The 11,551-nt window shown below is 41.6% G+C and overlaps 1 pseudogene; it reads right to left on the reverse strand.

The window, feature by feature from the left end:
- Positions 1 to 1,036: 1,036 nt before the first annotated feature.
- On the reverse strand, positions 1,037 to 1,423 carry LOC136130006 (NHP2-like protein 1 pseudogene; annotated as a pseudogene).
- Between the last annotated feature and the right edge of the window lie 10,128 nt (positions 1,424 to 11,551).

Genomic DNA, 11,551 nt, shown 5'->3' on the forward strand with positions numbered 1-11,551 from the left:
AATTCACCCAATCTGCGTAAGAGAGAAAATAGACTGAAAAAATAAGGCAAAGTGTATAAGGATCTCTCTGTATTATTATTATTTTTTTTACGAATATATGTGTTCTGTATTAGGATGCTCACAAGAATGACACATTAGCACTGTCCTTCTGATGTGATAGAGAATACATACATCTGACCCACATCATGGCAGGAAATAGGCAAGAGGTCAGGGCTCTCAGAGCTGGTACCAAGTGTCTACTGAAGAAATCTCCATTCACCAAAGCAAGGATGTTCCCTTGAATTCCATCATCTTTGCTGTAGCTTCAAGTTCTCCACGACTGGCCCAGAATCCTCCATTCCAGAACCTCTTGCCACACCTTCAAGACCTAGGTCAACTGTCCCATGTCTCACTCACCAAGGTGCCTCTGGAATTTTGCAGTGTATCTCTTTGGTATGTTGCTGCCCTGCCACCCTCAGAGGCGTAGGTGGGAGTTGGGGGGAAATATATTACCAAAAGCAAACAGCAGGGGTACATCAGAAACTGACTCTTGGGACATATACCCAACAACCTCACAGAATACATGCTTCCTCCCCAAATGATACATAATGTCTTAGCAAAGGAAACCCCTTGATTATTCAAACACGATCCTGTATGCTGGGCACAAGGGATACAAAGTGGACAGTGTTTACTTCCATCATGCCCTGCACAGTAGGAAGGTGGCACCTGAAAGCTGGAACCAAATCTCTACCTTGGCTCTTCCCTGCCTTTGAATGGTGTCACCCACCCTGCTTCCACCTGTTCTGGGCATGCATTTTCCAAAAGGGAGGATAAGATGGCAGAGAGAGAGTGGAAGTGGAGATTACAGGAGAGGCTGGGAAGGAGATGACAACCTAAAAACAAGATAAAAACAATACAAAAATACAAAAACCAAATTGAGCACTAAAATATTTTATAACAATAGAAGGTAGCTGGAAATACTATATGCTAACAGACAAACGATACATAACCCCTGGGGTAGCAGTCAGCAGCAGGGAGTGTGGCAGAGGCCACCTGTTTAGACTAAGAGCCTTTCAATGGACTGTTGGATGGATTGGATCTGCTGCTTCAGTTGTGAGCCTTCTTTGATGGTGACAGAACAGGCGATGACAGGCCTGGAGGCCCCACAGGCTCGTCCCAGGGCCTGCTTGGAGCGCACAAACACGTAGGGCACATTCTTGTCCTCACACAGCAGTGGGAGGTACAGGATGATCTCCAGGGGCTCGGCGTCTGCAGCCATCACAGTGAACTCAGAGATGCCTCTGTTGAGGGTTTCTGTGGCCTCATTGGCTCCTTTTCGAAGCTGCTTGTAGTTACATGACTGCTGAACGAGGTCCAATAGTTTCTTGGTGAGGTGGGCATCTGCGGGAGGGTAGGCCTTCAGATTTACATCAGCCTCAGTCATTCCTGAGCACTGAGCAGTTCGCCCGCAGCGGTGCCGTCTAACCCTGGGTTTGGAGGCTGCAGATTATACATGTGTGCGGTGCCGCGGCGGCACCGCGGTTCTAAGTGGTGACCCATTGATGATGGCCCAGTGGGAACACTCACCATTGAGTCCGCCTCGGTGGTGTCCTGCCTGATGCCGCAAGGACCTCTGTATTATTTCTTACAGTTACATGTGAACCTACAATTACATCAAGAAAAACTTTGTTAAGAAAGGAAATAGCTTTTCAGTATCACATTAATAATTGAAATTTTTACTACTGCATTTAACTGTCGCCTGTAACATGTACAAAACAACATCTTTTATGAGAAACAAGCAATCAGCACAGGCCAATTGGCCCAGAGCAGAACATACTGCACTCAGTTAACAAGAACTCTGCTTACAGGCAAGTTATCATTTCAATAGATATTGAAAAATAAATTTCAGAGCTTAGAAAGTCGACTTTTCTCATTTAACAATTCTGCAGAGGGGCAGCTCCAGAGTTTCTATAGAGCTGGGCCTTCTTAGAGGCAGCCCTTTGTTCATTTTATAAATTGGGGAGAGCTAAACTGCTAAAAGACTACAACATCAGAATATGATTCCTTTTCTTCCATCTTGACCCCAAAACAATGCAGGGCAGAAATTCTTGGTGAGGATGCCTCTCCTGTAGTCCTAAACCTTCCCTCCAGTGGTACCCAAAGGTCTAGCCGCAGTCTCCAACCAAGCTTTTGTCAGAAATAAAGTTGACATTTTGATCTTTATTTATACTTGCCCTGGGTCTATTGCTCAAGTATTTCTAAACTCAGGTAAAGAAGAAGGGGGCTTGAGGTCAGCCATGTGATTGGAAAGGGGAATGGCCATGGCCATGGGCAACATTGCTATAGGCTGTCTCTGCACAGCAAACACTTGGAAAAAGTGGCGTATGGAAATGGGACAGAATAAATGCAGCCTGCAGAACAACTCTTGATGCTTCTGCCGTTGATCTCAACTTTGTGTAGCATTATCCTTTTCAGTTTCATTAATGATAAATAAAAATGGAATGGTATTTCCAATCAAATTTAAGTTGGAGGAAAGCATATTCCATATAGAGTGAATAACGTTTAAATATGCAGAATCAATTGCATAGATTTCTAGGTGGAATTAAACGGTGGCAATAGTATCAATATGGGGCAGAGGCAAAGAGTAATAGAAGCACCAGGGCCTGGTGGCTGGGATGTAGCGTGTGGACCGTGAAGCACCTTGTGTGCTGTGCAAAGGAACATGATCCTTATCTTGGAGTTGCCAGGGAACTGATGTTGTATTTATTTTCCACTTCTTGAGATGAAGAAAAGAGAGTTTAACTTTGTACCTCTCCTCAAGGTTTAGAGATTTGCCTCCTAACTACACACTAGATTTATGGTAATGCTCACATTCATACCATGCCTCTCAGGGAGCTAGAACATTGGTTTTTAAATTCCAGTGGGTTTAGGAATTAGCTGAGTTCTCCATTAACTGTGCTGACCCCTAGACCCTACCCTCAAAGAGCCTGGTTGAGTTGCTCTTGAGTGAGCCCTGGCAAGCTGGGTTGATTCTGAGGGCCCAGATCTTTGGATTACACTTTGAGGACTGTAAATGATTACAATTTAAACAAAACTCCCCCTACTCCTGTCCTGTGAACAAAAGGTCTGAATGTACTTTCAGATGGAATTAACAATGTTGCTTCCAGTCTCCACTAGAGGGTAGTATATCAGAATTCTGAGTTTTGAACAAAACTTGTTTAAATTGTGCGATTTTTTTGTTGTTGTTGTTTTGGGGTGTTTTTTGTTTGTTTTTTTGAGAATCAGAGGGTTTAAAACTTTTTTTTAATGTGGATTTTTTCCCACCTGGAAATGTTGAAAGAAAAAGCATTCTTTGGAAAACTTATTCCCCCTTTGTTTTTTTCTAGTTTAATCAAATGACTTGCTCAGATTAAAATATTTCCTCAGTTGCTAACACACTGTCGTTCTGGGTGATGCAATTATAGGATGTTAGTGATAATACCTCCTCTGTTTTACAAATGAGAGACATGAGCCCCAGGAATAAACTAGCTCAAGGCCTCTACGGTTAGTAGTGGAGTTGAGGATAGACCCCAGGTGGCCTGACCATCAATTCAACATCATTTTCCATAAACCATCTTACAAAAAATTTAGATAATTTTGGGAGTGCTGGGGGTGGAGAAAGGAATGCGGCATTATCACATTTTAGTTCCTTTAGCTACAGTTGTAATGAGAGTCAGAACCTGAAATATTCATTTGAAACAGACTTGAGAGCTGTATGAAGTAACCATGCTTAATGACTTTATAAATCTGGTGTCTCCTCTGTAGATGAAGCTCCCCACTTCTCTTTTTCTCTTTTTCTGCTGGATTATACCAGTTCTGAGTTAAAACTCTTTGATTTCTGTCTTTTGATCTTGTGCGCATGGCTTTATTGTTGTTTCTAAATGGTGGAAACATAGCTTCCAAGTAAGGACAAAATGAATTAGGATTTAAAAGAACAATAGCAAGTGAGCATTGTCAAATAAGGGAAAAATGGGTGTAGATTTCCAGTAGGTCAGCCAGTTTATATTTTAAGTCATCTTGCCTTTGATAAAGAAATCTGTGCAAAAGGGTTGCACTTTCTCTCTCTTTTTTTTTTTTTCTTTCTTTTCTGACATGAGGCATTTGCTTCCCTGAATGCCTTAGTGTCTGGTGAAGCCACGTGGTTTTTTTTTTTTTGGCATCGTTCTCACCCCCAAGAGCTGCTAAAATAAAAAGTGACCTTTTCTTAGAAGGATGTTGACCACTTTCAATCTAGGTGCTAATATTTGGCCAGCCCAACAATGGTATTATGCTATTAGCCCCATGAGGAAGTAGCAATAGTGTTACTTCTTTGTTGTGATGGAAGTGATTTCCTGAGATGGAAGATTTAAGAATTTAATTGGGGTATAAGAAGGAGTCACTAGGCAGTAACCTAACATTTTCCCCTTTTCAATGGGAAACCACTGGTCATTTCATGCCCTTTAAAATGGTATCTCCTGAGCATCCCACTTATATAAAACCCTAAATTTCCAAGGTGTAAACCAGCCTTACTATTATCATAAAAACTAATTTTGCCAAGCTCCTGGTAAGTGTCAAGCAATAGGCTAAGAGGTTAATCCATCAGATCTTATTTATCCCTCATAACCTTATGAGGTAGTTGCTATTATTATCACCATTTTACAGATGATGAAACTGAGACTGACATGGGCTAAGGAATTAATATAAAAAAACTAGAAGTAGATGAGTTGTTACTTAAATCCAGGCAGGCAAAGTACAAGTGCCTGCACTTCACCACTCTGTTATCCCATGCTTAATTTACATACAGCCCCTAGGATGGCAACACAGAGAGAAATGTATCCCATGGTGCAGAACCATTTAAAATTGAAACATGATGTGTATCTATCTTCTCTTTAAGGTTAACATGTTCTTAGCAGGGGGAAAAAGGTTAATTATTGGCCACACCTCAGCCAGTAAGAATAGCCTGCAAAAGCTGAGATAGGGTTAATGTCTAGGATAAAATTCAAGCCAGACCTGATTTTCATGCTCTATTTACTGTAGCAGACCAGAATCCTTCCTTCAGAATCTCTGAAAACAGAAAGAATAAATAGCAAATATATTAAAAGGACCAGAACCTAGAATTGCAGTGCATATTTACATTAGAGACAGGTGTTATTTCAGATATAGCTTAAATTACATTTCTGGGGCATCAATTGGGTATGTGCCTCACTTCACAAGAGTTTAAAGCTCCATCTTTACAGGATTATCCACAGTGCTCACTGAGACGTGCAAGAGGGAAAAGAAAAGCACTAGAAGGAAAGAGAAACACTGAAATTCCTACTCCAAGGATTGGCCTGGGTATATACTGGGTGGTCCACGTACCACAGGTGGTGTCTGAGATGATGCAAGATGGTACATGAATACATTTTTATAGAGAAATGTTAAAATTGCATAATAATTAAATGAGTTTTAGGAGGGGAAACCTAGCATCTAAAAATCAGTGGTTTTTATGGATAGTTCTTAGGACAAGTCTGGGTTTTAAGGAGTGAGCAAACAAATTTGATTTGAACAAAAGTATTAAGTGAATAATATTCATAGAGATAGACAGATATAGGAAGAATTTTGAAGGTGTTATACAAGAGGGATTGAAGTTTGGGAAACTTTAGTGTGGCAGAATCAGTATATGATAAAGCCTCTAGATACGTGGGTCCAATTTCTTGTTCTGAAATGGACCAACCATATGACTGTGGGTAAACCATTTCACACCTCTAATCCAGAGTAGCTTTGACTAAAAAATGAGAGGTCTAGACCAGATCAGGGAGGCCCTTCCAGGGACCAGGGACCCATAGAAGACCTTGGCATTACCACAAAGGATCTGAGAACTCATGTACTCAGTAAGCAGTGACTCGGGACTCAGTCAGTACATCCTAATGGTAAACATATGACTGATTTACAAAAGCATATAGATGCTGTCATGATTAGTTATGAATTTAATTAACTTGAACTAACTTAAGTGAAAACTCTACTGAATGCATAGGTACTTGAACTTAATGTACATTCTCCAAAAAACAGATAGTAAAAGTACAATTGATATTTTTGATATCGTCACACATCCATGCAGATTTTCCCTATTAATACAGTTTAAACTTCCATACTGGGGAAAAATTACAACTGTGCACAGCACAGAAAGGTGGCCCAAGAGATGGCGAATGGAAGCTAATTAGTTCCCCTGTTACATGATAGTGCTGAGGGAAAAATACCCTCATTTGATCTTTTATCTGACCTAGAATATCTGCACACAGAAGAGACACACTCATCCTAACGACCTTACGTACCCAGGCCAAATTTCAAAAAAGTGGATTTGTAGATAACTGTTTTGGATGGAAATTACCTTAATGATAACAATGGTAATAATGATTGAATGCACACATTTATTTAGTATATAATATGTGTGTGTGTATATATCAGATGCTGTGCTCAGTATTTTATGCATGTCTAATCTTTCAGTGTATGAATACCCTTAATTTGTAGTTGATGAAACTGTAAGTCAGGGAGGTTGAGGTTTGTGCCCAAGACCATAAATCCATAAGGTGCCAATACCAGGATTCAAATCCAGAGCTCTTCGGTTCCAAATGTCTACCATACTACCCTGTTTTCTGAGATAATGAAAGTGGAGAATTCTAAACAGACATAGGCATAGGAGAAAGAGCTGTAAGTATAAGTTCACCAGAATTTTCTTTGAAGGAAGATAAAGGCTCTGAAGTTAAAAGAAGAGATGATTCAATCATAGAAGACCCATTGGGGGTCACTGTTAGGATTAGGCCAGGACTGAGAGTGAGTATTAAATTTTCACAGCTAAGGTCCCATTACTGTATCTCCTGCCAGTTATTGAAAAGGCTTTCTCAAAAGTTAGGCTACTGAATAATGACAGGATTCTGATGGCTGTCCCCATACTTATAGAACTGTTCAGACATATTTTTTGCAGCATCAGTTGGCATCATCCAACAACCTGGTAATTTGAGGGACTAGACTGATGTAGAAAGCTTATTGCTGATTGCCTGAATCAAACATCGTAATCATCATATATCCGTAGTTGTTCTCCTATGTCAAGGAAACGCCTAGGAGACAAGCCCCATGGGAAAGGAGTTAAATAATATTCTGGGTACACGATCACTTGTAGAATGGCTTGGGACATTGTTTGTTTGCACTCCAGCTACGCTGAATGGAAAAGAAGGGAAACTCATTCACCTTTCATTCAAAATACATTTGATAAGTTCCTATCATGTAGAGGTTACTAATTACTAAAGAATACCAGTAAATGATACAGGAATCAGAGTCAGAGAAGTCCCAATCTTTATCCCTCACCGATCATCAAGACTGATTTTCTAATTAAAAGTGCATGATTTCTTCCGCCCACTGTTGTCTATATAGAAGAGTGATTTATGATACCATAGTTGTGAGAACACTGGACAAAGAGCCAGGGAGAAGTGATCAAGTCCCAGTTTTCCTGCCTACCAGATAAAGGACCTTGGATAAATCGGGAAACTCTCTGGGATTCAGAATATATGGAGATAAGAATATTTCAAGTCAAAGAAAGATCTAAAACAATGATCCTTTCCCCCATCTCATAAAGACTATTTACTCTCCTCCAAATCTACATGAGAGAATCCCAGGGTTCAGAGAAGCTCATGAAATAACATCACTCCAAGATGTATGCAATCAAGCTATTTTCTGGTGTCTGGTGTCTCAGGTGGGCGGGAAGCAAAAACAAGTTTTACTTTTTCCTATGCAACTCCTGGAGTAGCCGCTTGGTGGTGCCAGATGGCCTGTGTTTGTTTATTTGCAGACCAAAAACTTCCAGAAACATTGTTTTTTCTGTACTTATAAGGCTACCAGGGAGTTCTCTCCTCTTTGCTGTTTATACATGTCTTCAGTCAGGGTTTAACCCATAAAAAGGTATTGAAGGGGAGATCTGGAAATCTTAAGAGCGTAGTAAACTGAGGAGAAAATAAATAAAGGAGAAATGAAACTAAGGAGAAAGATAGAGGAAGGAAACAAATGTAATACTCAGCAAAGTGTCACAAATGTCAGATTCAGAAACAGATTCAAGTAATTGCCTTTAACCATAAGTTAAAGAGGTGGTATGGTCCCTCGCAGGTGCAACTGTCTCATCTATAAAATGAAGATAATGATACCTTATCTTCCTAGAGGGAAGGCTGGCTTCCAGCTCCAAGACCGCAGGCTCTGTTAAAGGGACTGATCAAATTGAGACCCTGTTTACCTATCAGGAGCCTCTCTCCCCTCATGGTAGGAGGAGTCTAAGCAGAATGGGTTTATCTGGCCAAGATGGCAGTTACACGTTCAAGTTTGGAGAGTCTTCATAAACCCCCTGTGCACTGCTGCCCCTGTCACCTGAGCCATCTCATCTCCCTGGTGACCTAAGACAACAGCCTCCTATATGGCCTCCCCTCTCCCTCCCTTCCTCTCTATAACCTATTCTGCATCCAACTGCCTGAGTCAATTCACTCATGCACTCACTCTCCTCCTTCAAACCCTTCGATGGCCACCCATCACATTTAGAATAAAATCCAAACTCCTTCCTGTGGCTGCCAAGGTCCTACATGATCTGGTGTCTGCCTGCCTGTGGCAGGCAGTGCTGGTTGACTATCCAATACTGTATCAATGTTCTCTTCTTTCTTGTGAGCAGAAATCTGATGCTGTGAGTGACAGCATGAGCTCAGTCATAACCTCTCAACTCCCTGGATTCATGTGAGTTAGGAGTAGCCAGACAACCCATTTCTAGCTAAGGAAGTATGAGGGGAAGACTTCTGGTGAGGTCCTTCTGGGAAAGCTTTTGTTCCCCATCATTTCCGAAAAGGACAAATTCAGCATGCATGGCTCTTTTACCCTTCACCTATCTTCTTCCTGCCTTGATTAGGAATGGAATACCCATAGGGAGAGTGACTATTTCATGACCATGAGGATAAAGCCTACATGCTCAATATAGAGAAGCAAAAGATAAAGATCTTGAGGCCCTGATAGCACAGAATGTGATACCACCTTGGACCCCATACCTCTAGATTTTTTCTAATGTGATAAAAATACACCTATATTCAGTTAAGTGACTGTTGTCTGGCTTTTGTTTCAAGTTGCCAAAAACAATTTTATGTAATATTCTCTGAGTTTGTCTTTTATGTTTTTCCCTTACTCATCCCACTTGGTACAGGTGTGCTGTGCTGTGCATCCCAGATCTTCACCTTCAAACAGAAAGGTCTGCTTTCCTACCTTTAAGGAAGATTAGGTGACAGTATTCACCTCTTAGACTTAGAGGATGGCCTTGTTTGAAGAGAGGCGTCTTTCCAAAAGTATCACACTCTTTCTGAGGCAGCCCACATGCAATGTCTAAGAGGCTTAGGGATAGAAATCCCAGCCCCATCCTTTTTCCAAAGGGGACAACCATGAAGGACTATTCCAAATTCAGAGTTATTGTAGGGTTGGATGAGGCCTTTGTTGAGACTGTGTCATAGCCCAACTACTCTCTCTTTCCAACTTTGCTTCTTCCCTTCCCTTCCAAAAATATCGATCCCCGAAGTATTCCCTAATAAACCTCCTGCGTGGTGGTTTTTTTTTTTTTGCAACCTATATATTTTATTAATCCTCCTGCATGTTAATCACCATCTATGAGGCTTCTCAGGGAGCCCAACTTTCAAGGACCCATGTCCCTGCCAGGCTCAATCAGTAAAACCTCCCTGTGTTCTCGTGGAGCCTCTTCCCTTTCCTTGAGGAGTGTTTGCCCAGGTTTGAGAGGTGGGAACATAAGATCTCTGAGTCACTGCATGCAGTACAGCAGCCGAGGGAGTGCTTGATCTACAGCAGTTTTTGAGTCATCGAGAAATACATTCTTACGTGTTAAACCACTGAGATTTGGGAGTTGTTACCAAAGCCTAAAACTAGCCTAGCCTGTTACAGGGTTTTGACTACACAAATGCAACAAAAACTTTCTGGCACTTATTCTGAAATGCCTTTTGCTCGTCAAGATAAAAACAATGTGATTGGTCTCTTTTCAGCCACCTATAGACTCCCCCTTACACCTTGAGTTAAAAATCACAGGACAGAGGTCAGGAGGCATTTTGTAAGAGACGAGAATCATTTTAAAATTTGAAATAGGCCCTTTCCCTCAAACTCAAGGCATAACACCAGTTCTGACCTCCTCCAGATCAGTCTTTCTAAATTTTCATGGTATAGTTCTAGTCTTAGGTTCTGCCGTTTACCACCTTCCTTTTGGGTTTGGCTGAGCCATGAATTATCCTGAAACTTGGCAGTACACTGTATAAGGAGTTGAGTTCTTTCATCTAGACAGCCAAGGCCATGCTCACAGCTGTTCACAGCTTGTCCCTTTATTAGGAAGAATATTTTGCTTAAAGGATCTCTAAAGTGGCAGAAGCTTGACACACAACTTCCATTAAACAAGAAGTCTACAGAAAGGAGCCATGCTCCGCTCAGCACTTTGCAAGAAACTATTGGGTATGGTCTCGCATAGAGGCATATAGGATATTCTTCTACTACTGTTCTGATGGCTGCCTTAACTACTACCATCAGCTGCCACTTATTGATAATTGACAATGTGCCTGGCTCTGTGCTAACCCCTCTAGAGATGTTGCTTAATTTGGTTCTCCCTACAGCAGTGTATGGTACAAATTCTTATTCCTATTTTACCACCAAGGAAACTGAGACTCAGAAAAGGCAAACTTTCCTAAAATTCTACAGCTGCATAGCATTAAAGCCAGGATTCAAATCTGGCTTTGCCGACTTAAGAGCCCATGCATTTAACCACAGACCTCTGCCGACTTCCATGTGGGGAAAGAGGAGAGTCACAAATGCAGGGCTGGGATATTCCTTCCCTCAGTCCGTCTATTTATCTCCTGGCTGCTTTGTACTTTGCTTAGGATCCTAGAAGGTCTGACACAGGAGATACTTTTTCAGCTTGGAAGCATTCATTTTCAATAAAAAAGAGTAGTTTGATAGCCCTTACTTCAGGGAAGGGAAAGGCATTTTTAAAGCTAGTACAAGTGAGTTTTCCCCTTGAATTCAGTGTTAAATCGTTCTTGCAAGGACTCCCTGAAAGTTATTTTCCCCCCACCAGCCAGATTTTGGCTGACAGATTACATCTTTGCCTGAGAAGTTGCTGCCAGGCTAAACTCCCTCACACGTGCTCCTTTGTGCCAATGGCGTGTTGTCAGGGTTGAGGATGCAACCAGCAAGCACGGCCAGAGAGGCTAAGATAGAGTCATACAGACCATCTGCATGGCTCTCCAGCTTCCTGGGCTGCTTTGAGATCCTCCCAAGGGCATCCTTTACACCGGGGTATTATCCACCAAGCACTGAAGAAGAATCTCCCCTTTCTGTAAGACACTCTCTGTCAGGGACTGGTGTTTATCTGTATCCTTCTTAAATTGCCAGTGACACTGCAGAGAAGACAGAGACCTGTAAGACTGAACTTGGGTGGCGTCAAGTGGATGGTGACATCTGCTACATTATACAGCTAGCAGTTCGGCTCTTGCAGCTGACAGCAAAATGT

Source organism: Phocoena phocoena, chromosome 10, assembly GCF_963924675.1.
Source record: "Phocoena phocoena chromosome 10, mPhoPho1.1, whole genome shotgun sequence".
Lineage (NCBI taxonomy): Eukaryota > Metazoa > Chordata > Mammalia > Artiodactyla > Phocoenidae > Phocoena > Phocoena phocoena.